The 27,565-nt window shown below is 39.4% G+C and overlaps 1 long non-coding RNA gene across 3 annotated transcripts in view; it reads left to right on the forward strand.

Annotated features, from left to right (window-relative positions):
* The window catches only part of LOC101907906 (uncharacterized), a 33,811-nt gene extending 8,270 nt beyond the window's left edge, over positions 1-25,541 (forward strand). Inside the window, exons 2-4 of one of the 3 annotated variants that reach the window (XR_236774.5) lie at positions 18,573-18,874; positions 20,165-20,298; positions 25,130-25,541. This is a non-coding gene — a long non-coding RNA (uncharacterized lncRNA). The remainder of the gene's footprint in view (positions 1-18,572; positions 18,875-20,164; positions 20,299-25,129) is intronic. The other 2 variants (XR_003037558.2, XR_236773.5) reach the window with 2 other exon arrangements.
* Positions 25,542-27,565: the final 2,024 nt, after the last annotated feature.

The following is a 27,565-nucleotide window of genomic DNA, read 5'->3' on the forward strand; positions in this document are numbered from 1 at the left end:
TAAGCTTATAAGCAGCAGTTCTTTAATTTTCTGGCAGTTTGAAAGTCAGTCACTAAACATAGCCATTATCAAATATTTAATCATATAAATTTAAAATTAAATAATTACATCAAAATCAAAGGCAGTAAATACTTAAATTCATCACTTTAATGGATTTTCCTATTATCTATGCTCTTGAGGTTATTTACAATGTTTATGGTGGAAATATCCTATAATGATATCCTACTAATATCTCTCCCAAAATCTTCCTTTTTGGGGTGGGGGGAGGATGGGTGTCAGGGTGCAGCAGTTAAGCATTTACCAGCATACCATTATATATAGGGTGTAATATTACCAAAAGATATGAATATTTTTGTCATGTTCTTAAAGTACAGAAATTAATTTGAGGACAACGAACCTCAAAATGTTCCTGTAGGTCATTTCTAAATGTGTTACCCCACTTCACTCAACAAGAAAAAAAGAGTGCTTTGGCAGGCTCAATGAGAAATCAATAACACACCCTGCTTTCCAGTCCAGACTTGACCCATTAAATTTCATTCCATTAATTGTTAAAAATAAATGTCAGCATATATTTTCCATTGTTGGCTGAGATACTAAATTACTTCATGTCCTATTTTATATATTTATACAACTTTTACAAATAGAATTTAAAAATTCCCACAAGAACATACACACAATATGCACACAAAATGGACACATTATAAAATAAAAAATATAGTCTTCTATATTTTTTATAAGTCTTCTATATAAGTCTCCTTCCTCCCCACCAGATACTCATGTACCAGTCACTTCTGTTTCTTAGAAAGATACTTTATTTACCTGCTCCAAATTTTACTGGGCTCTAGACTTTATTTGGAGAAGGCAATGGCAACCCACTCCAGTACTCTTGCCTGGAAAATCCCATGGATGGAAGAGCCTGGTGGGCTGCAGTCCATGGGTCCACGAAGAGTCGGACACTTACTAAGCGACTTACTTTCACTTTTCACTTTCATGCATTGGAGAAGAAAATGGTAACCCACTCCAGTGTTCTTGTCTGGAGAATCCCAGGGACAGTAGAGCCTGGTGGGCTGCCTGATGTGGGGTCGCACAGAGTCAGACACGACTGAAGCGACAGCAGCAGCAGCAGCAGACTTTTATTGGGCTATCTGCAATAATGGGTAGAGAATTATGCCTACAAAAGCTAAGTTGGTTCATGTAAGAAAGAAAAGAGCTACACTTAGAAAATAAGAAAACAGTTGACCTGAAAGAAAGTGACATAATGAAATAAGCTAAAGACTTAAAAGACCCAAGGGAAAGAAATTTGAGAAATAATTGTCACTATGAGTGAAAGCAACATAAAAAAGACATGTTTTAAAATTAGTAGCAGTAATGAACATTCATTGATTATTAATTATGTAATAGGTATCACTCTTAAGGGGCTTACATGTACGAATTCAATTTGATCCTCACAACAACACTATAAAATAGTAACATCATCTTATCATCCTCCAATTTGCACATAAGAATACTCTGGAACTTTGAAAAGTACCTTGCTAAAATGAGTTTAACAGTAGTAGAGTTGGCATTCATACCCAGATAGTCTGGTTCTTAGCTTCTTCACTCAGCCACTAGACTGCACATAGTTTACTAACATAATATCTTTTATAGAAACATCAAAAATACAAAAAATATCAACAAACTTTACTTTCTAACACTTTTGGAAATAATATTTGTGTCTCTTTTAATCATACAAGCACATCTAAACTGGCCTCAATGGATACAATTTCATTTGGACCATAAAAGACAAATTAGAAGGATCTGAAAACCAATGTCCTAGTAGTCACTGTGACATTTTAGGAAGAGTAAATATAAAATGAATTTTGTCATTTAATGTGTTTTGGCTAAAAGCTGAAAATTTGACATTTCTTACAATGTGCATTTTTTGTTTGCATTCAGTTCAGTTCAGTTCAGTTCAGTTGCTCAGCCGTGTCGGACTCTTCGAGACCCCCATGAATCGCAGCACACCAGGCCTCCCTGTCCATCACCAACTCCCGGAGTTCACTCAGACTCATATCCATCGAGTCTGTGATGCCATCCAGCCATCTCATCCTCTGTCATCCCCTTCTCCTCCTGCCCCCAATCCCTCCCAGCATCAGAGTCTTTTCCAATGAGTCAACTCTTCCCATGAGGTGGCCAAAGTACTGGAGTTTCAACTTCAGTATCATTCCCTCCAAAGAAATCCCAGGGCTGATCTCCTTCAGAATGTACAGGTTGGATCTCCTTGCAGTCCAAGGGACTCTCAAGAGTCTTCTCCAACACCACACTTCAAAAGCATCAATTCTTCGGCACTCAGCCTTCTTCACAGTCCAACTCTCACATCCACACACGATCACAGGAAAAACCATAGCCTTGACTAGACGAACCTTTGTTGGCAAAGTAATGTCTCTGCTTTTGAATATGCTATCTAGGTTGGTCATAACTTTCCTTCCAAGGAGTAAGTGTCTTTTAATTTCATGGCTGCAGTCACCATCTGCAGTGATTTGGGAGCCCCCCAAAATAAAGTCTGACACTGTTTCCACTGTTTCCCCATCTATTTCCCATGAAGTGATGGGACCCAGTGCCATGATCTTCATTTTCTGAATGTTGAGCTTTAAGCCAACTCTTTCACTCTCCACCTTCACTTTCATCAAGAGGCTTTGAGTTCCTCTTCACTTTTTGCCATAAGGGTGGTGTCATCTGCATATCTGAGGTTATTGATATTTCTCCCAGCGATCCTGATTCCAGCTTGTGTTTCTTCCAGTCCAGCATTTCTCATGATGTACTCTGCATATAAGTTCAATAAGCAGGGTGACAATATACAGCCTTGACATACTCCTTTGCCTATTTGGAACCAGTCTGTTGTTCCATGTCCAGTTCTAACTGTTGCTTCCTGACCTGCATATAGGTTTTTCAAGAGGCAGGTCAGGTGGTCTGGTATTCCCATCTCTTTCAGAATTTTCCACTTTACTGTGATCCACACAGTCAAAGGCTTTGGCATAGTCAATAAAGCAGACATAGATGTTTTTCTTGAACTCTCTTGCTTTTTCGATGACCCAGCGGATGTTGGCAATTTGGTCTCTGGTTCCTCTGCCTTTTCTAAAACAAGCTTGAACATCTGGAAGTTCACGGTTCACATATTGCTGAAGCCTGGCTTGGGGAATTTTGAGCATTACTTTACTAGCATGTGAGATGAATGCAATTGTGCGGTAGTTTGAGCATTCTTTGGCATTGCCTTTCTTTATACTGGTTCCAAATAGGAAAAGGAGTTCATCAAGTTTGTATATTGTCACCCTGCTTATTTAACTTATATGCAGAGTACATCATGAGAAACGCTGGACTCAAAGAAACACAAACTGGAATCAATACTGCTGGGAGAAATATCAATAACCTCAGATATGCAGATGACATCACCCTTATGGCAGAAAGTGAAGAGGAACTCAAAAGCCTTTTGATGAAAGTGAAGGTGGAGAGTGAAAAAGTTGGCTTAAAGCTCAATATTCAGAAAACAAAGATCATGGCATCCGGTCCCACCACTTCATGGGAAATAGATGGGGAAACAGTGGAAACAGTGTCAGACTTTATTTTGGGGGGCTCCCAAATCACTGCAGATGGTGACTGCAGCCATGAAATTAAAAGACACTTACTCCTTGGAAGGAAAGTTATGACCAACCTAGATAGCATATTCAAAAGCAGAGACATCACTTTGCCAACAAAGGTTCGTCTAGTCAAGGCTATGGTTTTTCCTGTGGTCATGTATGGATGTGAGAGTTGGACTGTGAAGAAGGCTGAATGCTGAAGAATTGATGCTTTTGAAGTGTGGTGTTGGAGAAGACTCTTGAGAGTCCCTTGGACTGCAAGGAGATCCAACCAGTCCATTCTGAAGGAGATCAGCCCTGGGATTTCTTTGGGAGGAATGATGCTAAAGCTGAAACTCCAGTACTTTGGCCACCTCATGGGAAGAGTTGACTCATTGGAAAAGACTCTGATGCTGGGAGGGATTGGGTGCAGGAGGAGAAGGGACGACAGAGGATGAGATGGCTGGATGGCATCACTGACTCGATGGATGTGAGTCTGAGTTAACTCCGGGAGTTGGTGATGGACAGGGAGGCCTGGCGTACTGCGAGTCATGGGGTCGAAAAGAGTCGGACACGACTGAGCAACTGATCTGATCTGATCTTCTTTGGGATTGGAATGAAAACTGACTTCTCCAGTCCTGTGATCACTGCTGAGTTTTCCAAATTTGCTGGCATATTGAGTGCAGCACTTTCACAGCATCATCTTTCAGGATTTGGAATAGCTCAACTGGAATTCCATCACCTCCACTAGCTTTGTTCGTAGTGATGCTTTCTAAAGCCCACTTGACTTCACATTCCAGGATGTCTGGCTCTAGGTCAGTGATCACACCATCGTGATTATCTGGGTCGTGAAGATCTTTTTTGTACAGTTCTTCTGTGTATTCTTTCCACCTCTTCTTAATAGTTTCTGCTTCTGTTAGGTCCATACCATTTCTGTCCTTTATCGAGCCCATCTTTACATGAAATGTTCCCTTGGTATCTCTAATTTTATTGAAGACATTTCTAGTCTTACCCATTCTGTTGTTTTCCTCTATTTCTTTGCACTGACTGCTGAGGAAGGTTTTCTTATCTCTCCTGCTATTCTTTGGAACTCTGCATTCAGATGTTTATATATTTCCTTTTCTCCTTTGCTGTTCGCTTCTCTTCTTTTCACAGCTATTTGTAAGGCCTCCTCAGATAGCCATTTTGCTTTTTTGCATTTCTTTTCCATGGCGATGGTCTTGATCCCTGTCTCCTGTTTGCATAGGTATACAATTTTGCATATCAAAAACCTTTACAAGGGGACATATGTATACCTATGGCTGATTCATGTTGATATTTGGCAGAAAACAACAAAATTCTGTGAAGCAATTATCCTTCAGTTAAAGAATTAAAAAAAAAAAAAACCTTACAAATGAGCTCATACTCTTCTTTAGTAATGAGAATTTAAGAGAAAAAGCTGGTAGGCAGGATAGACTCAAGGAATATAAATTCAAAGTTAATTTTGCATTAGGTTAAGATTCATGAAAATGAAGGCTAACCTTTTGAGACATATGCCATCATTGAGAAAAACATGCACTTAAGTTGCTTGTGGCCATAAGTCCAATCTTTGACCGGTACTCAAAGGTTTATGTGCTGGAAATGCTGGAAATTAATGAAGTGAATACTCCTTTTAAGCATGAGAGCAGAGTGCCAGGAAAAGGCCAGAGGGAAAGTAATACATGAACCTGAGTTCAGAAAAAAAGCAGAGTAGAAGTATAACCTGAGACTGCAATCTTTGCCTTTTGCACAGTCATCTGTCTATCTCCGAGTCCTTTTAGCTTTTTTCTATAAAGGAGATTCATATTTCATCAAATAAAAGACATCAATTTTGAAATGTGCCCCTGGTTCATAGAGCTATTTTTTTTAATCAGCCAATTAAATTGAGTTTTTTTGATGTAATTGCTTTAAAATGTTGTGTTAGTTTCTGCTGTACAACAATGTGAATCAACCTGACAGTACTTTCTTATAACTAGAATTTTTATTTTATGTTTGTTGAAATAATATGCTGGGACTTCTTTGGCAGTCCACCTTGACTTCTAATGCAGGGATGTGGGTTCTATCCCTGATCAAGGCACTAAGATCCCACATGCCCTGGGGCAAAAAAATAACAACAAAATATAAAGTAGAAGCAGTATTGTAACAAATTCAAATGAGACTTTAGAAATGGTTCACATAAAAATGTAAATTATTACATATGCATATAATATTTTCATATCGGTCTCTTTTGCACTCATAAAAAAGGAAAATAGAATATAAAAAAATTGGTAAAGGAACCATAACTTCTTCACCAGAACTTACTCTTTTGAATCACTTCCCACAAAGAGTTATAGATAAGCTCTGCTTTGTCATAAAATAGAGGAAACAATAGAATGGGAAAGACTAGGGATCAATAAGAACTCTGTTTCACTTTCACCTTTTACTATACTCTTTTACCATATTTCTGTGTTTATTAACAGCATTTGTCAAGGATTTGATCATTTTCTTATTATGCATTATTTAACATTTCATACAATATATTCAAACAAAAAAACACATAGTTCACAAAGACACAAATTATTTTCAGAGATTTAAGTTGTATATTGCATGCTACCTGCCTAAGTACTTACTATTTCAGGACATTTCAATATAATTAATCTATGGATCTTTGTTACTGTATTTAAAAATAATTAATCAAAGTATTACTTCATTATTACATCTAATACTGAATGTTTATATGCTTTTACCTCGAGAAATTTGTGGTAATTTATATAACATGGTAAAAAGAATGAATACACCAATATAGTTATTTTACTAATTATTAAAGAAATACCTGGAGTGACAGGCAAATTTGGCCTTGGAGTACAGAATGAAGCAGGGCAAAGGCTAATAGAGCTTTGCCAAGGGAATGCACTGGTCTTAGCAAACACCCCCTTCCAACAATCCAAGAGAAGACTCTACACGTGGACATCACCAGATGGTCAAAACTGAACTCAGATTGATTATATTCTTTGCAGCTAAAGATGGAGAAGATCTATACAGTCAGCAAAAACAAAACCAGGAGTTGACTATGGCTCAGACCATGAACTCCTTATTGCCAAATTCAGACTTAAATTGAAGAAAGTAGGGAAAACCACTAGACTATTCAGGTATGACCTAAATCAAATCCCTCATGATTATACAGTGGAAGTGACAAATAGATTCAAGGGATTAGGTCTGATAGACAGAATGCCTGAAGAACTATGGACGGAGGTTTGTGACATTGTACAGGAGACAGCAATCAAGATTATCCCCAAGGAAAAGAAATGCCAAAAGGCAAACTGGTTGTTTGAGGAGGCCTTAGAAATAGCTGTGAAGAGAGGAGAAGCAAAAGGCAAAGGAGAAAAGGAAAGATATACCCGTTTGAATACAGAGTTCCAAAGAATAGCAAGGAGATATAAGAAAACCTTCCTCAGCAATCAATGCAAAGAAATAGAGGAAATCAATAGAATGGGAAAGACTAGAGATCTCTTCAAGAAGATTAGAGATACCAAGGGAATATTTCATGCAAAGATGGGCACAATAAAGGACAGAAATGGTATGGACCTAACAGAAGCAGAAGATATTAAGAAGAGGTGGCAAGAATACACAGAAGAACTATACAAAAAAGATCTTCAGTAATCATGATGGTGTGATCACTCACCTAGACCCAGACATCCTGGAGTATGAAGTCAAGTGGACCTTAAGAAGTATCATTACAAACAAACCTAGTGCAGGTGATGGAATTCCAGTTGAGCTATTCCAAATCCTAGAAGATGATGCTGTGAAAGTGCTGCACTCAATATGCCAGCAAATTTGGAAAACTCAGCAGTGGCCACAGGACTGGAAAAGTCAGTTTTCATTCCAATCCCAAAGAAGAGCAATGCCAAAGAACACTCAAACTACTGCACAATTGCACTCATCTCACAAACTAGTAACGTAATCCTCACAATCTCCAAGCCAGGCTTCAACAGTACAAGAACCGTGAACTTCCAGATGTTCAAGCTGGATTTAGAAAAAACAGAGGAACCAAACCAGAGATCAAATGGCCAACATCTGTGTCTCTTTTGCTGTCTTGCATACAGGGTTATCATTACCATCTTTCTAAATTCCATATATATGCATTAGAATACTGTATTGGTGTTCTTCTTTCTGGCTTACTTCACTCTGTATAATAGGCTCCAGTTTCATCCACCTCATTAGAACTGATTCAAATGTATTCTTTTTAATGGCGGGGTAATACTCCATTGTGTATATGTACCAAAGCTTTCTTATCCATTCATCTGCTGATGGACATCTAGGTTGCTTCCATGGCTTCCTGGCTATTATAAACAGTGCTGCGATGAACACTGGGGTACATGTGTCTCTTTCCCTTCTGGTTTCCTCAGTGTGTATGCCCAGCAATGGGATTGCTGGGTCATAAGGTAGTTCTATTTCCAGTTTTTTAAGGAATCTCCACACTGTTCTCCATAGTGGCTGTACTAGTTTGCATTCCCACCAACAGTGTAAGAGGGTTCCCTTTTCTCCAGCATTTATTGCTTGTAGACTTTTGGATACAGTCTTTTGGACTCTGTGGGAGAAGGAGAGGGTGGAATGATTTGGGACAATGGCATTGAAACATGTATAATATCATATATGAAATGAATCGCCAGTCCAGGTTCGATCCAGGATACAGGATGCTTGGGGCTGGTGCACTGGGATGACCCAGAGGGATGGTATGGGGAGGAAGGTGGGAGGGGGGGTTCAGGATGGGGAACACATGTACACCCATGGTGGATTCATGTTGATGTATGGAAAACCAATACAATATTGTAAAGTAATTAGCCTCCAATTAAAATAAATAAATTTATATTTTATAAAATAAAATTAATAAAAATAAAAGTAGCAGCTGTAATTTTCATTGAGAGGAAAAAATTAAAGGAATTGGTGGACTTCAAATAAAATTTTTTATCACAAAAAAAAGAATTGCCAACATCCGTTGGATCATTGAAAAAGCAGGATAAAACCAGAAAAACATCTATTTCTGCTTTATTAATTATGCCAAAGCCTTTGACTGTGTAGATCACAACAAACTGTGGAAAATTCTGAAAGAGATGGGGAATAGCAGACCACCTTACTTGCCTCCTGAGAAATCTGTATGCAGGTCAAGAAACAACCATTAGAACCAGACATGGAACAATGGACTGGTTCCAAATTGAGAAAGGATTACGTCAAAGCTGCATATTGTCACCCTGCTTATTTAACTTATATGCAGAGTACATTATATAAAATGCCAGGCTGGATGAAACACAAGCTGGAATCAAGATTGCTGGGAGAAATATCAGTAACCTCAGATACGCAGATGATATCACCTTTATGGCAGAAAGTGAAGAGAACTAAAGAGCCTCTTGATGAAAGTGAAAGAGGAGAGAGAAAAAGCTGGCTTAAAACTCAGCATTCAAGAAACTAAGATCATGGCATCTGATCCCATCACTTCATAGCAAATAGATAGGGAAACAATGGAAACAGTGACAGATTTTATTTTCGTGGGCTCCAAAATCACCTGCAGATGGTGACTGCAATCATGAAATTAAGAGATGCTTGCTCCTTGGAAGAAAAGCTATGACCAACCTAGATAGCATATTGAAAAGCAGAGACATTACTTTGCCAACAAAGGTCTGTCTAGTCAAAGCTATGGTTTTTCCAGTAGTCATACATGGATGTGAGAGTTGGATTATAAAGAAAGCTGAGAGCAGAAGAATTGATGCTTTTGAACTCTGGTGTTGGAGAAGACTCTTGAGAGCCCCTTGGACTGCAAGAAGATCCAACCAGTCCATCATAAAGGAAATCAGTCCTGAATATTCATTGGAAGGACTGATGCTGAAGCTCAAACTCCAATCCTTTGGCCACCTGATGTGAAGAACTGACTCACTGGAAAAGACCCTGATGCTGGAAAAGATTGAAGGCAGGAGAAGGGGATGACAGAGGACGAGGTGATGGATGGCATCACTAACTCAATGGACATGAGTTTGAGCAAGCTCCGGGAGTTGGTGATGGACAAGGAAGCCTGGTGTGCTGCAGTCCGCGGAGTCGCAAAGAATCGGACACAACTGAGCGACTGAACTAACTATGAACTATGAACCTCTGTGCCATCCAGAAAACTGGTGATACTCTTAAAATATGTCCCAATAATTGCCTTTGAGGTTTTCTTTCAAGTTTCTGACATCCTGCAAGTTTTGATGATGGTGCTTTCTTAATCCCAACTGAATACTGACCATGAAGGATTTCAGGTAACGATTATGACCTTATTCTAAAACTTAATGTTTATGTCTGACCACAATTCATATATTGAAGCCTAATCCTTAATGTGGTGGTATTTGAAGGTGGGGACTTTGGGAGGTGAGTAGGTCTTGAGGGTGGCACCCTCATGAATAAAATTAGTGCCCTTAGAAAACAGACCTCAGCTCTCTTGCCTCTTCCACCATGTGAAGACACAGCAATAAGGAGACCATCTATGAGCCAGGAATGCGTTCTTCACCCGACACCAAATCTGCTCATGCCTTGATCGTGGACTTGGCAGCCTCCAGAACTCTGAGAAATAAGTTTCTGTTGCTTATAAGCCACACAGCCTATGGTATTTTTGTTACAGCAGATTGAGTGGACTAAGATACTGTCATATTAAAGCCCTTAGATAGTTTATGATTTAGACATTGAGGGTTTCTTTTTCCCATCATGCTGCCAGAAACAACAATCAAGGTTGAGTACACTCAAGCAATAATACATCATCCGTTCTACCTGATCAGGGTCCATTTTGAGATTACATCCATTGTAAGATACATGCCCATTTCATAAAAGCTAAAAGGTGGAAAATGTATAATTTAGAATTAATGGCATTACATGTTCAAGCTGTTCCTTGTTAATGTGAGCAAAACAATTTGAGTTTTGACATAATTCTTTATTTATTACAGTGAAACAACTGCTGATTAATGTAACCTGTTTAACATGTCTATGTGACTTTTTGTTTCATAAGAATACTGACCTTTCTGCCCTCAAAATCCATTAATTTGGAGTCCCCTACATTGTTCTTCATGCTTGGATCTAGAGAGATTATAATGTCAGCAAGGTTTGTTCTCCCAACTTCTTCCCTGGGCAGAGTGTACCTTGTAAATACCTTCTTCTCTCAGATGAGGATCCAACATTTTTTTTCAATCAAATAATAAAACGTGTAATAAAGTACTATCCAATTTGAAGTTTAGGAATACCAGCTCTACAATCTATTCTCTAATGCCTTGGTACAGATGTGTGTCAGAATTCTCAATTTCTTTTAATTTTATAAAGAAAATACCATATTTGTATCATATCCTATGTAATCCAATAGGATCTAGAGCAGCACCCTGTAATCAGATGTTTTAGTACTTCTCCTCAGTGTATCCAGCTTTTTGTGACCCCATGGACTGTAGCCTGCCAGGCTCCTCTGTACATGGAATTCTCCAGGCAAGAAAAAATAGAGTGGGTTGCTATTCCCTTCTCCAGGGGCTCTTTCTGACCATGGGATTGAACCTGGGTCTCCTGAATTGCAGGCAGATTATCATCTGAGCTACCAGGGAAGCCCTAAGTACCCTTATAGAGATGATTTATTTTTAGCTTTTGTGCTCAGTCACTCAGTCATACTTGACTCTTTGCAAGCCCATGGACTGTAGCCTGCCAGGCTCCTCTGTTCATGGAACTCTCCAGGCAAGAATACTGGGGAGGCAGCCATTCCCTTCTCTAGGAGATCTTCCCTACCCAGGGATCAAACCTGGGTCTCCTGCATTGCAGGTGGATTTTCTACCATCTGAGCCATCAGGGAACCACCAATATTTCTGCACTAAAATGTAAGAATTGCAATACCAAGAGGGATGAAAGTTATAAACTGGCCTCAAATTAAATTCAAGCTTGAATCTGCCACCAGATGAGATCACATCAGATGAGTTTTGTCACCAGGCGAGTTATGCAAACCTTCTAGTTTTTCAAGCTAATGGATCTTAGAATTGCAGACATGGAGCTCTAGACAAATGTTAAGCATCAAAATTCAAGTTTTTGCATAAAGTTCTAGGCATGAACTAGAAGGTGAACGACGTCTTGAAAGGAGGAAGGAAGAGGCAGGTTTACTCGGTTCCTAAGTCATCACATTTGAAGGAATGGACACCATCAGCACCTGAGGTTGGCCAGGTGGCTCTGAACATTTTCCTCATGGCATCATTTTCTTCCTCCTTAAATTTCCTCAGTTCAGCAAATGGTATCACAGACTACCCAATTGCATGCCGAAAAACTTATAGCTGTCCTTGATTTTCCTGTTTCTCCTCCTGTCATACTCTACTTCCAGAATATGCCCTTTTGGGGCATGCATGTTATAGGGCCTATAATATCAACTCTCCCCATCTCCACAGCTACTACCTTAAGCCAAGGCTCTTCATGTCATGTTTACTATACTTTGGCATCATTTTATGCTTCTATCAATGCTGAGAAGTTTAAGTGACTTGTCCAATATCTTGAATCTAAAATCCAGTGGCATTGCGGTTGATTCCCGGATTCCTCAGTGCACAGATTTGAGGAAAGGAATGAAATCACTCAATTTATATTGAGATGAATTTAAACTTCTTTTAAAGATTCAAATGTCATGGTGAGAATGTTGCTATTCTCTAGCACAATGAAAAAAATAATGGTTATTTGACTCCTATGGGCCTCAAAAAGTATAACATTTAGGAGAGCTTACTGTGTCTGTACATTGGAAAGATTATCTTCTCTGTGGAAAACCCAAGTTCAAGGCCTCCAGGTTTAATATGCTTATAGAAGATATAAATAAATTAGGAAAACCCTCTCATGAAAATAACTGGGTTTGCAAGGCTATCATTTTCAGTAAAGAGACCAAAACTGCCTTCCCCTATGCCCTTGACCTGAAGGGAGACATGTTTTCAGTAAGAAATGTAAATGTTTTGGTTTAATATTTATAAGAATATTAACCCTTTGTGTTATAGTAAAGAAAATCCAAATTATTTATCAGGACAAAATCATTTTCCTGTAATTCAATTAAAAAACATAATATATTGCAATCAACGGGGGTAAGGAAGTCTCCTGAATAGACGAACAGGGTGAACAAGATGAAACTTATGTGCCTATTTAAGACTATCCACCTAAACAGCATTTTCTTTGGCTTATTTTCTCATTTCTTTATAATGTTGCAAGACAGTGTAAGTTTCCTCAAAAATGACATTCACGCTCAAAAAATAGAATTTTAAATCAAAAAGTTGTCTTGAGGTTTTATTTTCAATTCTTCTTGTCAACACGTCTCCTTAATGTCGACTATATTTAGTGAAACTTCCTTTATAAGTGTGTAACGACCCTTTCGGCTGTTAATATTAACAGCTAAAGTTTGAGGTGTGATTGTAAATGACTTTTCACATGCCAAAAGTGTTTTATTTTTTTGAAGTGTCAAATACTTTTTAATTGCTGGCTCCACCCAATGGCTATAATCATCCCCAAAGCAAATTTTTAAAAAGTCATTTTAAGAAACATTATCTAAAGTAATTTAAAGTGTTTTAAAACTATAAATACTCCAATACATGCTAAGTATAGAAGATTTAAGTTGACAGAATATTTATTTAAAACATTTGAGTGTTTCTTTTTTGATTTCCTTAATTACTCTTCAGTCAGTCAGTTCAATCGCTCAGTCGTGTCCAACACTCTGTGACCCCATGGACGGCAGCACGCCAGTTTTCCCTGTCCATCACCAACTTCCGGAGCTTGCTCAAACTCATGTCCCTCTGATGGCTAAAAAAGCAGTTGATTTCCTAAAAGATATAGAAGAAAGAAATCTAAACAATCCATATATAAGTCTCGTGGCCACATAAAAAGGACTGTCCATGGTCATAATGTTACTAAAGTCATCAACCGTACCTCCAACTGGGGTTCTAGCTCAGGCTGAGGCCCCCTGTCCTGGAGAGATTCCTTTTTTGGTTGAATTTACCCAGCCAACAGCAAAATCAATGCTAAGACTGGAACAGCATAGGCTTTACTAAAAGGCCAAAGAATAGAGAAGTGAGAACCTAATTCACAAATCAACTTGTCAGCCCAATTTGGGTGGAGACACTAAATATAAAGGAGGATCAAGATAAAAAGGGGAAACACTGGAAAGAGTGAGCAGAATATTCAAGAGTATTTCAAGAACAGGTGTGTGTTTTGGACCCGGAACTGATGCATCTCTCCTTTTTCGTCCTTGTATGGACTTTTCTGGTTGTTGTCATGGCACTCATCAACTGTCATGGCACTTTGGGTATGTCGTTTAACTAATGTATCACAATGAGTGTATAATAAGACTAAGGTCTAAGCTATGGTTTTTCCAGTAATCGTGTATGGATGTGAGAGTTGGACAATAAAGAAGGCTGAGGACCAAAGAAATGATTTTTTTGAACTGTGGTGTTGAAGATTCTTGAGAGTCCCTTGGACTGCAAGGAGATCCAACCAGTCAATCCTAAAGGAGATCAACCTTGAATATTCATTGGAAGGACTGATGCTGAAGCTGAAGCTCCAATACTTTGGCACCAGATGCAAAGAGCCAACTCATTGGAAAAGACCCTGCTGCTGGGAAAGATTGAGGGTAGGAAGAGAAGGGGGTGACAGAGGATGAGATGGTTGGATGGCATCACTGACCCAATGGGCATTAGTTTGAGCAAATTCCGGGAGATGGTGAAGGACAGGGAAGCCTGACTTGCTGAAGTCCTGGCATGATCACGACTGAACAACAAACAACAATGTGAGGGAGAGGTATGGTTCTGGGGCAACTGCCTTGGTAACAATAACTACAGAGAGAAAAAAAACTGAACTTTAAAATTGTATTACAAATTGTGCCATCATGCATTTTCCGATGTACATCACTTCAGTGATTTTTCAGGAACTTCATTCACTAGATCTTTGTTTGACTGTTTCTCAGTCTCTCTCATTGCTACCACACACTGGAGGCAAAACTGTCTTTGTGAGAGGTGCAGTTTTTACCACACAGAACAGGGGGGTCAGCTGAGCAGGGCTTATGTCAAGCCCTAGCTTACTGACTCAGAGAGACAGGGCTGGAATTTAACCAAAAAGGAGGCTTCCCTTGTGACTCAGCTGGTAAATAATCCACCTGCAATGCCAGAGACTTGGGTTTGATCCTTGGGTTGCGAAGATCCCCTGGAGAAGGGAAAGGTTACCCACTCCAGTATTCTGGCCTAGAGAATTCCATAGACTTTATAATCCGTAGGGTCATAAAGAGACAGACACGACTGAGCGACTTTCTCTTCCTCGAAAAAGACTGTCTTTTACTCGAACGTCAGCAAACGGATTGATTTAGAAGGCTCAAATCCTAAAGTTCCTCCATAGAGAGAATAATATTGACATTTCTCATTGCACATAATCCTCCCAATAGCCCTGTCTTTTAAGTTCTGCTATGGTTCCCATGCTACAGAGAGAAGATACTGAGGAGCAAACAGCCAGTCAGGTTTAGGAAAGGCTTTGACTAGGCTTTGACTAAAAGCCTCTTTGGTTGCACGTTATTCTACTGCTTATACTTCCTTTCCAAATGCTGGAGAACTGATTTATAGGCAAGTAGAGAGGGTTCAGGGCAGTGATTCTCAGTTAGTTTATGAATAAGTAATGTTTTATGTATATGTGTATATATGTGTGTGCTTAGTCGCTCAGTCATGTCTGACTCTTTGTGACCCCATGGACTGTAGCCTGCCAGGCTCCTCTGTCCATGGGGATTCTCCAGGCAAGAATACTGGAGAGGGTTGCCATGTCCTCCTCCAGGGGATTTTCCCAACCCAGGGATTAAACCCAGGTCTCCCGCATTGCAGGCAGATTCTTTGCTGTCTGAGCCACCAGGAAAGCCCAAGAATACTGGAATGGGTAGCCTATCCCTTCTCCAAGGAAACTTCCTCACCCAGGAATTGAACCGGGGTCTCCTGTTGAGCTACAAAGGAAGCCCATAAACATATACGGGCCTCCCAGCTGGTGCTAGTGGTAAAGAACCTGCTTGTAGATGCAGGAGACATAAGAGATGTGGGTTCAATCCCTGGATTGGGAAGACCCCCTGGAGGAGGGCACGGCAACCCACTCCAGTATTCTTGCCTGTAGAATCCCATGTTCAGAGGTGTCTGGAAGGTTGCAGTCCATGGGGTCACAAAGAGTCGGACAGGGCTAAAATGACTTAGCACATATATATAGAGAGAGAGGAGAGGCAGAGAGAAAATAATATACCATGGTAGATTATATACAATGGTAGAAATATACAATGGTAGAAAATACCAACTTTTAAGAACAAATGTTTAAAAATATAAATATAAACATTGAAAAGACAGAAGGATTAACACTATGATTGCTTATTTAGAGAAGAGGATTTATTTTTCTGGTAAGTTTTCATACATGAAATCCCCTCTGTATGCATTTAGAACAACCTTCATTCATTTTAAGAGAAATTAATTGCTTTCCATTTCATTTTCACTTAAAGCTGGCCAGTTTCTTTCCTAATATTACACACTCATGCTTCATTATTTAAAAAGAAAAAAAAATGCTTTAAAGTTCATATTGAGAAAGGAATGAAAGGCTGAAGAGCTTGAACTTGATTTTCAGATTGCCCCTGGATTCAAGTCAACTATACCTCAGTTTTCTCTCCCATAAAATGGAAGTTTTGAAGATTAAATGAGAAGGTACAAATAAAGCACTTGAGATATGAAATGAACATTAAATTATAGCTCTTACATCAATAAAATGGCTTCAGTTGTCAAAAATTCACTCTAGAAATTCACTGGAATATTGAATCAGTTCTCTAGTGAATACAGCATTGATTGCCAGTTTCCTTAACTCTTCAAATGATAAGCTTTCCTTAAAGGTGAAGGATATTCCATGGGCTTCCCTTGTGGCTCAGATGGTAAAGAATCTGCCTGCAATGTGGAAGAGCCAAGTTCAATCCGAGTCAGGAAGATCCTCTGGAGAACGGAATGGCAACCCATTCCCGTATTTTTGCCTGGAGAATCTGCATGAACAGAGGAACCTGGCAGGCTACAGTCCATGGGGTTGCAAAGAGTCGGACATGACTGAGTGACTAACACTTTCAAAGGTGAAGGATATTCCATAGGTACAAATGCCCCATGCCTTTTAATCTTAAAACTATACTCCAAGTCACTCAGGAATCACTTCATTTAGGCATTTGAAAAACTCAAATCAGCATAACACAGCCTTATAATGTTCCCTGCTGCTGCTGCTACTAAGTCGCTTCAGTCGTGTCCGACTCTGTGCGACCCCATAGATGGCAGCCCACCAGGCTCCCCCGTCCCTGGGATTCTCCAGGCAAGAACACTGGAGTGGGTTGCCATTTCCTTCTCCAATGCATGAAAGTGAAAAGTGAAAGTGAAGTCGTTCAGTTGTGTCCAACTCTTAGCGACCTCATGAACTACAGCCTACCAGGCTCCTCCGTCCATGGGATTTTCCAGGCAAGAGTACTGGAGTGAGTTGCCATTGCCTTCTCTGACAATGTTCCCAGTGTGACCCTCTAAAAGATTTACTGGTCAACAGACAATAGAATCATGAAAAACATTTTACTTTATCTGCATCATGAAGTCTGGCTTTCTTGAAAGTATGAAAATTAAAAGCCTTTATAGTTAAGTATTTTTCCTCCAAAATCCCTAGCTTCATGCAGGCTAGATTAAGGATGATATGGTTGAACAATTAAATGCCCAGGATTTCGAGAGTAAAGCTGTATTGCCCCAGGAGCAATCTCAAAGTAGCAGCTAGCAATTAGCCATTCAGAGCAAAGGGCTATTTGACTATTTATAACCCCTGACCGTCCACTGCCTTCAGGGGCCCATGTCTCCTTCATATTAAGGAATGAAGATATGGCAGATTCCATTCCTAGGAGCTATAGAATCTGGGTGGAGCTTGGCATTGATACTGTTGCTCAGCTGGTCTTGTTTCCTATGCAGCAGGAACTCTGTGACTTAAGGATGGAGACTTTCACTTACAGTTAAGGTATGTGACATCTGCATGTGTCCACTGGGCCATCTGATTCACACAAACTTGAGCAAATTTGTGTTTGTTTTTAGGTAAGTCAGTGATAAAGGCAGTATTTCAGGTGCCTACCCAAATTTCAGAGACCATAGGTATGGTGGTATAACATTTACACAGTAGATATCTATAAAATCTCTATAGATTATATAGATACAAAATATCTATATAATACCTATATATTATCTTGTCTACTAGAGCAGGGACTTCTGACTCATGTAGCAATACTGAGAATATAGTCAAGTCCTCAGTAAATATCTATTAACTGATTGAGCAAAGAAATGAATAAGATAAAACCTTGAAATTAGTGACTTGGGCAGGAAAAAGGAAAAGAACACCAGGGTATAGGTGGAAAGGAAGAAAGAACCAGGTACTTACAAGATTGGTATGACAACGCATTGTCACATGCATACATGCTCAGTCATGTCCAACTCTTTGCAACCCCATAGACTGTAGCCTGCCAGGTTCCTCTCCATGGAATTTTCCAGGCAAAAATACTGGAGTGGGTTGTCATTTCCGGCTCCAGGGAATCTTCCCCACCCAGGGATGGAACCCACATCTCTTGCCTCCCCTGCATTGGCAAGCAAATTCTTTATCACGGGCTCCATCTGGGAAGTCACTATGACAATGCATTAAGTGAAAGTCACTCAGACGTGTCCTACTCTTTGCAACCTCTTGGACTAGTCCATGGAATTCTACAGGCCAGAATACTGGAGTGGGTAGCCACACTCTCCTCCAGGGGATCTTCCCAACCCCAGGGATCGAACCCAGGTCTGCCAGCAGTGTTTTAAAATATATTCTAATATTGTGTAAAATCGTGTCACATACCCCACCCGTGGTAAATCTAATGATATAAATGCAAACATTCTGCTGCAGTTGAAAAAAAAATGTTTCAAGTGTCCTTTCTTTCAGCAAACTCATTGTTAAAGAGGAAGAAACCAAGCTGACATGTGCTGTGGGCTGTTCTAGAACTCTGCACAAATTGTTCTGAGAGAACCCAGGAAGTTTGGGGAAAACCGGGCCAGAAGCACAACTCTGGGCACGAGAGAGAACAAGGAGAAGCTTTCCCAGCGGAGGCCGGGATGCAGGCCATCACTGTGGTAGTGAAGACTCCCAACAGAGGAGTCCAGCCGGGGGCTGCCCAGCTGCTTCACCCTACATAGACCTGCATCAGCCTGGATGAGGGCCATCTTTGTGCCATCGTCTGTCCCCAGGTGAGGGAGGATGGGTTGGGAGGAATTCACCTGCTAGAAAAGCCTCCTTTTCTAACTCATCTTCCTGGAAAGTGAAAGTCACTCAGTCATGTCTGAATTATTGTGACCCCCATGGACTATACAGTGAATTCTCCAGGCCAGAATACTGGAGTAGCCGTTCCCTTGTCCAGGGGATCTTCCCAACCCAGGGATCAAACCCAGGTCTCCCACATTGCAGGTGGATTCTTTACCAGCTGAGCCACCATCTTCCTGGAGGGGCATCTTTATTCTAATTTGCACAGACACCATCATGCAGCTTGATTAGAGCCATACACTGTGAAAATGTGTGTGTGCTCAGTCATTTCCAACTCTTTGAAACCCCATGGATTGTAGCCAGCCAGGGATTTCCCAGGAAAGAATACTGGAGTGGGTTGCCATTTTCTCCTCCAGGGGATCTCCCCAACCCAGAGATTGAACCCGGGTCTCCCGCATCTTCTGCGTTGGCAGGTGGATTCTTTATCATTTGTGCCATGATGATGAGTCTAATTGCTCACCAAGTGGGTTTCAATTCCTTCTTCTTTCCCAACTTTCTCTCCCATTGTTATAAATACAGAGATGCATTGCTGGGGTGGGGGGAGCTCGAATCTTGTCTCTATTCAGTATTCTTCCAATTTACCCTCTGCTACAGAGAAAATAATATCCCCCAAGATATCTACATATCTACATTCCCCAAAATCTGTGAATACGTGTTACATGACAAAAGGGAATTAATGGTTATAGATAAAATTAATGTTAACTGGTTGACCTTAAAATAGAGAGTATCTTGGAATATTTAGGAGAGTCTCACGTTATCACAAGATTCCTTAAAAGTGGAAGAGGGAGACAAGAGAGGAGGTCGGAATGATGTGATGTGAAGAGGACTGGATACATCTTCACTGGAGGAAGGGACCCCCAGCCGAGGGTGTTAGGCAGCCTTCTTCTAGAAGCTGGGAAAGGGTAGGCAGCGGATTGTTCCCTCAGTCTCCAGGAGGAACACGGAGACTCTAATTGATCCCTTCCTGGTAGCCCAGTGAGACCCAGGTCAGACCTCTGCTTAGGAGAACTTAAAGATAATATACGTGCATTGGTTTAAGCCACTACGTTTGTGGCGATTTGTAACAGCAGCAAAAGGAAACCAACACACTTTCTCTCTGACCCCAAAGACATCCCTGTTTTGCCTCTTTTTGTTTCCAGGTTCCACATCTCTTACTGTTCCTTTGCAATTTCTTGTTAGCATCTCTCGAATATCTCTAAAATATTGTTCTTTCCCAGGTTACACAGTTACTTCTCTTTTCCTGCTCTTCAGGAATCACAAATTTGCTGAACATGGCCCAGATTCAGCCTGTAGCTATGTTTCCATTGGCCTCGCAGTGTTTTTTTCAGGAGCCAAATTGAAATGTTCTTAGGTAAGTAAGACATGTGTCCTCTAGTTTTTCATAACTCACCCTACTCCATATTGTATTTCACCCAGCCTACTTCCCCAGCTTAAACTAAGGAAAATCCTTTAAGGTTTTGAGTTGAAGCCCTCGTCTCCTAAAATATAAATAGATAATGAGATGTTGAGATGTTATATACTGGGCTTCCCAAGTGGTGCTAGTGGTAAAGAACCCATCTGCCTGCCAATGCTGGAGACATAAGAGATGCGGGTTTGATTCCTGGGTTGGGAAGATGCCCTAGAGGAGAGCATGGCAACCCTCTCCAGTATTCTTGCCTAGAGAACCCCATGGACAGAGAAGCCTGGTGAGTTGTGGTCCATAGGGTTGCAAAGAGTTGGACATAACTGAAGTGACTTAGCACACATGCAAGATGTTATATTAAAAAGAATTCTTGAGTCAAATAGGTTTAGGAAATGCCAGGATTGATAAAAGTAGGTTGTTATATGACAGAAGTTGACAGCCTTAATTATGCTAATTATCATATATCATATAATATAGGATGTAGATGCAAATGGCATGTGACATCTCCCCAACTTATGTCCCCATAGAACCTTAGCGAGGACAGCGTCTTATAGGTGGGGTGCTCCAAGTAAGCCGTTGAACAACATGTGTTGTTCAATACACTCTTTTCATTACCGCAACTATCATGCATATTTTTATGTTGCTGCTGCTGCTACTGCTAAATCACTTCAGTCGTGTCCGACTCTGTGTGACCCCATAGACGGCAGCTCACCAGGCTCCCCCGTCCCTGGGATTCTCCAGGCAAGAACACTGGAGTGGGTTGCCATTTCCTTCAATGCATGAAAGTGAAAAGTGAAATAAAGTCGCTCAGTCGTGTCCGACCCTCAGCGACCCTGTGGACCGCAGCCTTCCAAGCTCCTCCATCCATGGGATTTTCAAGGCAGGAGCACTGGAGTGGGGTGCCATCGCCTTCTCCGATCTTTATGTTAATGGCTTCCAAAAGCTATAAACATAATAAATCAGACACATACAAAGCACACACTGCATGTTACATACTGTTCTAAGCGCTTTCACACATATAAGCCAATACATGATTCTGAATGATAAGAGGCACTATTCTAATCCCAATTTTACAAGTAAAGTAACTAAGATCTAGTGAACTTATCATGTGCCCAATGTCACACGCTAAGAAGGTTACAAAGCTGTAACCCACCTTGTTTCCGAGTCTGCACTGAACCATCTACTTCGAGCACTCACTCTGCTCTTGAACTGGAGGTGTGGGTTCCATATAAGAAAGTACTTTCTACCAGAAGTAGCTGAAAATATAACAAGTCATCTCAGATAAGATTAAATTCACTGTCTCAAAAAGAGGTTTGGAGGACTTCTTAAAAGGGAATTTTCTGGGAGGCACTAGTATTGAAGACATCTAACCATAAGATCTCTCTAAATATGAGATTCTAAAAGGATAAGAGAATCTATATTGAGTGGAAAGGCGACACGAGCAAAGGTAAGGAATGTTGTTTGAAGCAGACCAGCCTGGCTGTTATGAAAAACTTCACGAAGAATGGTTGCCAAGTAACGTTTCAAATATAAACTGGAATCAGATTGCAGGAAGCCTTGAATGTCAGCAAAAGAGGGATTTGACCTCAATCCTTTGATATGGAGTGCTGAAAAGCATTGCATCAGGAAAGTGACGAAGGTTTTAAACATACACACACACACACGCACGCACATACACACACGTACATAGTGACAAGAAGGAAATGAATCAATTGTCTTGATCTGCTGAGTGGTGACTCCGGTCAGGCCTCTTTGGCATGCTCTATTCCTTCCCTTCCCACTAGGTGGCACCAGAACTCAAAATCAGGTCACCAGAAAAGGCTGTCCCTCTGTTCTTTTTTGTAGGATGACTTTGTATAAGGAAAATTGATGTGATGTGAACATACCAAAAAATATTTTTATAGCCAATTCTTAATTTGCCTTTTCCTTCACCCTGGGGTGTATTTCCCAATAGTTAACAATTTTCAGCTTAACTGACTGTAACATTCTAAAGAACAGCTTCTGGGGACCCTGCCAGTTTAGAGCACTAGCGTAGACCAAGTACTGCATCCTGAAGAAATAGCTAACAGCCAGCTGGAAGCTGATACAGTGGAAATTATTCCACTCTTGATGCAATAAGGGGGACCATGGAGGATTTTCAGCAAGCTGGTTGAATTACCTCCTAGAACTGAACTCTAGTTAGAGGATGGAAAGGGGGTGCAAGCCTGAGCTAACTCATTACCTAATTCTTCAGGAAAGAAATAGCGTCCAGAACATTGTCCCTCCTTCCTTTCTGAATGCCTTTTCTTGGTACAAACTATTTTACACGAAAGACAGCTTCTCTTTTAGGTATTTCTCAACTTTTTCCTTTAGTGCCACAGGTCTTATTCTGTCCTTTTAAAGGACGGGAGGAAAGTAGGCTTTCACTTTGTTGGAAAGTCAGTGTGATCACAAATTGACACAGAAAGCAGTCATTTCTGGTCACAAGTAAATTTGTATGTGGTGACAAAGTACCCATAAATCAAGATTCCTGTTTTAAACATCCTAAGACCAGTTCATATGTTTCAAAAAATCAAAAGGCAAATGGCAGAGAGCCCAAATCTTCACAGGTTAAGTGGGCACATGGAATTTTCCCCTAAATCCTTCAAGCTGAAATTTGAGGAGGAAATGCAAAGTTAGTGAACGTGTTACAAAGGAGGCTTTGTTAAAGATACACAGACTCTGTCTAAATACCACAGTCTCAATTTTTCCCTGATTCTAAAGACAAAGGAAAAAAATATGTGTAACATCACTTAATTTCATTTGAAATTTTTATGCTTCTAGTTTTTCTACACCCACCTCTTCTAAAATGGGACATAGAAGAGAGTGGCTAAAATAGATGATAGACTTATGGACTTGGATAAATAATTAATGGCCTGGAGTAATTAGCTGGAAGATGTTTAATCATTAATCTGTCTGAGTCATCACAAGCATTTGCGCCCACTCACAAAGTATTGCACTCATTATGCGTGTATATATTTTGTCAAGATGGAAATTAATATATGATGAGAATCAGCACTTTGAGAAATTAAAATATGAAACAAGTCTGTTTGGTCTCTTCTTTGTTCAAGATAAACGAGATTTCACTTTTCTTTATTTTACCTAATAAGAAAAAAGTTGTAGAAATTCCATCTGTGTGCATAAGCAAGAAGTCAAACTTTTTGGTGAGGGAAGCAAAATAGTTGGCTCATTTTGTCTTTGTTTCGGGACTTTTTCCAGGAGAACATAAAAGGCCAAACCAAAAACACCTCATTATTAAAGTATCTGGTGAACAATTAGGGTTCTTTCAGAGGACTTCGGGGGAAAAAAAATGTCCTTTAACATAATGCTATTTTGCAATTTATAGCTGTGTTCTTCAATGTGGTGTTTTCCAATACAATTTTATTACAGGCTTTAAATTATACTTTCACAGGAAAGGTCTGCCTTTAAACTTTTAGGTCAGAATTGTTCAGATCTTTTCACACTGAATCAATCAGGTTTAAAGCTGGCAAAATCCTTGGCAGCCTTGTAAATCTTTCAAAAGATGTTATCCAATTACCCTTCATGGGCCACAGGATTCTACAGCGTGACTATTTCCTTCTCTATGAGGAATTAAGTGCTCATGAGAGGTTAGAAAGCAATGGAGTTGAAAAGTAAGGTTTTGCATTTTTTTTCTCCCATTTACATGGTATAGATATAGCTCCAGCTACTAATATATTGTGAGAACCGCCACAGACATTCTGATATAAACAGTGGCCCTGGTATCACTGAAGTTTTTTTTTATTTGCTTTAAATTAGCAAAAAAAAAAAAAAAAAAGAATTAAAAAAAGAAAAAGCACATACTAGTATCAGAATGGTGCGCATTACAAAACCTTATTTAGGACCTGTATTCAGAATTTAGCATAAAGTTATATGCCAAATAGAAAGCACAAGAGATCACTATTTCTCTCAAGTGAATTTGTTTTTCAAGAAAAACAAAATTTTAGGTATACTCTATAAATACACATGGGATTGGAAAAAATAACAAAGAAGATAAATGTACTTCTTTAGTGTGGGTCTTGATCTTCTAAAAAATGTGCTTATTTTCCACTTTTAAAGAAACACATATTCATCTTTGTTAGTTTTTCCTCTAGGTTGTCAATATAGAATACTAATAAAATGCTAAGGAGACATTCAATTTATATAAAAGCTTATTTCATGCCACTTGGCTTTGAGAGGAAGAATTATCATGGGCAGAATCATTTTGAAATAATTTTTCAAGAAAAAGTGTGAATGTGCCTACAGATTTCCTTCATGAAGCCTAGAAAAGCTTTGCTTTCCTTTGTGATGTAAAAGGCTGCTTGGAGGTTATGGGATCCCAGTTGCACCTTTGACCTCAAAGCCTCTGGAGTCATTCATTTGTCATGACCTTTGACCTTTGGCAAATCACAACCCTGACTTATCTGTTTCTCTTGATTTTTACTACCTATAACAAAAGCTCTTTCCCCCTCTGGAATGCATAAGCAGAAGTCATATAAATGTTTAAAAATAGTTTGTCAGCCAACAATCTGGCCAAGAGAAGATAAGTATCATAAACAAAAACAAAAAAATCACAAAGCATGAAGGAAAATATCTAACATTTAAAGTGTCCTCTGGTGGAATAGATTGATTTCAGGGACTACAGTGTGAACAGTTGGCCACATGTTCCCTCTCTTAAAATCTTTGTTTTCTTTGATTTAAAATGTGATGTAGCAAGAGGTGGGAATTTGGTGCTGTTATAAATTGTGCTTCTGATTCTTTGCAGGCTGGTCATTAAAACTTGCAGACATCACCCCTGCAGCTGTGTGTTCATCAACACTTCCTTTTAACCACTATCTAAATTGCTTCCATGTCCAAAGAAATGCAGTTCCCCTTATCAGGATTGTGAGTGAAAGGTGAATATGTGTAAACATTTGGACTAAAACAGAATTGGAACCAACTCAAGTACAGATGAGGAACCAAGACAGTTCATTTTAAAAATGTGTGTAAAAAAAAAAATAAAATAAAATAAAAATAAAAATGTGTGTAGTAGCCCTCTGCATCGAACAGTTACTCAGTATATAAAATGTTCAGTCCCAAATATTACTTGGTCTTTTTTTTAACAGTAATTCTTTTTTTATTTTATATTTTATTTGATTATTTTTTATAGTAGGTCCCTGTTGGTTATCTATTGTAAATCTAGCAGTATGTACATGTCAATCCCAAATTTAGTCTTTATGATATCAACTGTTACACATGTGTACATTCATGCTTGGTTGCCCAGTTGTGTCTGACTCTTTGTGACCCCAAAGCCTGTAGCCCACCAGGCTCCTCTGTCCATGGAATTTTCCAGGCAAAAATGTGAGTTGCCGTTTCTTTCTCCAGGGGATCTTCCATACCCAGGGCTAATACAGACTACTGATTGGTAACTATCAATTGATTTGACCTTTTGCGAGTTTTCCTTTCTAATACTCAAGTTTGTTCATTTGCTTATTTGTTTAAAGCAAATATTAGGGAAGAGGAAGCTTGAAGTTATAGTTTAATAAAAGAGTGAAGGCTTAATACAGCAAAGGGTGATGTATGCTTTTTCACCAAGCTGAGAATTAAATGCAATCTCTTTAATACTCTGAGATTTGTCTACTTAAGGAATACTGTTATGGTTACTTATTTCCCAGCCCCCATGAAGATTCTTATTTTTTCTTTTTGCATTAAGATAGACCATTTTAATATTTATTTTGGGGACAGTTTTATTTTTAGCTATTTTTACTGGCTTTATAGTGGAAATCCACCGATTTTTTTTTTTTCCTCACAGCTTCTCTTTCTCTAAGGATCAAAAGAAGTGCTTGCTGCTTTGAAAATACAGTCCAAACTGGCACATTGATGAAGTTAGTTCTAGATGGACAGTAACCTGGTTTAATTATAATTTAGAAGGAAGATGAAGGGTTTGCCAAGTACTCAAACAAGTCTAGTTAAAATCTTGGCAACAAAGATTTTTCAGTATTTTTAATTCATTTTAAATAGTTGAAAATGGAATCTCTTTTTAAAATCTTAATACAAATCTGTTTATAGAGGTATATCTGCAGTCTATCAATTTTGTAATCTCTAGACAGATTTCAATAGAAAGTTGTCCAACTGGTATAACATTATCCTTCCTAAGGTCGAGGTAGGAAAAAGTGAATGGGCTGCAAACTGTGGAGTGGCAGGTATACTCTGCTCTCTGAAAGTCTGTGGATACCATGTAACATTCTGTGCTATTTGAATGTATTTTTTTCCTAATTTTCGCATCTATCACCACAACACCAAAAACTTCCTGCAGCAGCCAGAATCTTTCCCCCCTCAGATCTCAGCTAAGGGTCCTGTGGTTTCAAATTAGAAATCTCAGAATTCACTCTTCATTACTTTCCCATTGGAATATTTATGACTTCCTGTAGAGCTAGTCTTCAATAAAATTTAATTAACCATATGGAAATTGGAGGGAATTTGTTGAGTTCTAAAAGTGTTTTGAGTCTGAAAGTTGAGTCAATAGAAGATAAATTGACCCCTTAATTTCACAGAAATCTGGTACATCATTTGGATAAGATAACTAAATGATGGACATTATCCATGTTTTAAGTGTTTCCCCTACTTTAAGCCATTCAAATAAGGCTGTCTCTCGTTTTTTCTCCTTCTTCCTGAAAAAATGGGGTCTAGAATTTTTACAACTGTGATTTTTAAGTAATAATACATGAAAGATAATAAACAAATTTTACTTAGGGTTTTAGAAGGGTAATACTAACAGCATTATTTCTTAAGACCCCTTTGATCTCAGTGTACACCTCTAGAGCAAGGCATTTTTGAAATGTAAAACATCAGTCTCATTGCTCTTGCCGCCCATCACCTCACCCCAACAACCACAGGCACAATTCTGCTTAACATATGTCAGTCACTATCCATCCAGATAGAGCAGACTTTCTCAACATGGCTACCATTGACAATATGGATGGGATGATTCCTGGTGGTGGGGATTGTCACTTCTCATTTTAGAAGATACAGACTGGTCTCTATCCCCAGATACTAATATCACTCTCCCCAAGTGGTAACAACCAAAAATGTCTTCCATGCCATGCTGCTGTGCTAAGTCGCTTCAGTCATGTCTGACTCACGTCTTCAGATATTGCCAAATGTCCCCAAATTCCTGTCGGCTGTGAATCACTGAGATAGATTGAGATAAATGCTCAAAAAA

This window comes from Bos taurus, chromosome 12 (assembly GCF_002263795.3).
Source record: "Bos taurus isolate L1 Dominette 01449 registration number 42190680 breed Hereford chromosome 12, ARS-UCD2.0, whole genome shotgun sequence".
Lineage (NCBI taxonomy): Eukaryota > Metazoa > Chordata > Mammalia > Artiodactyla > Bovidae > Bos > Bos taurus.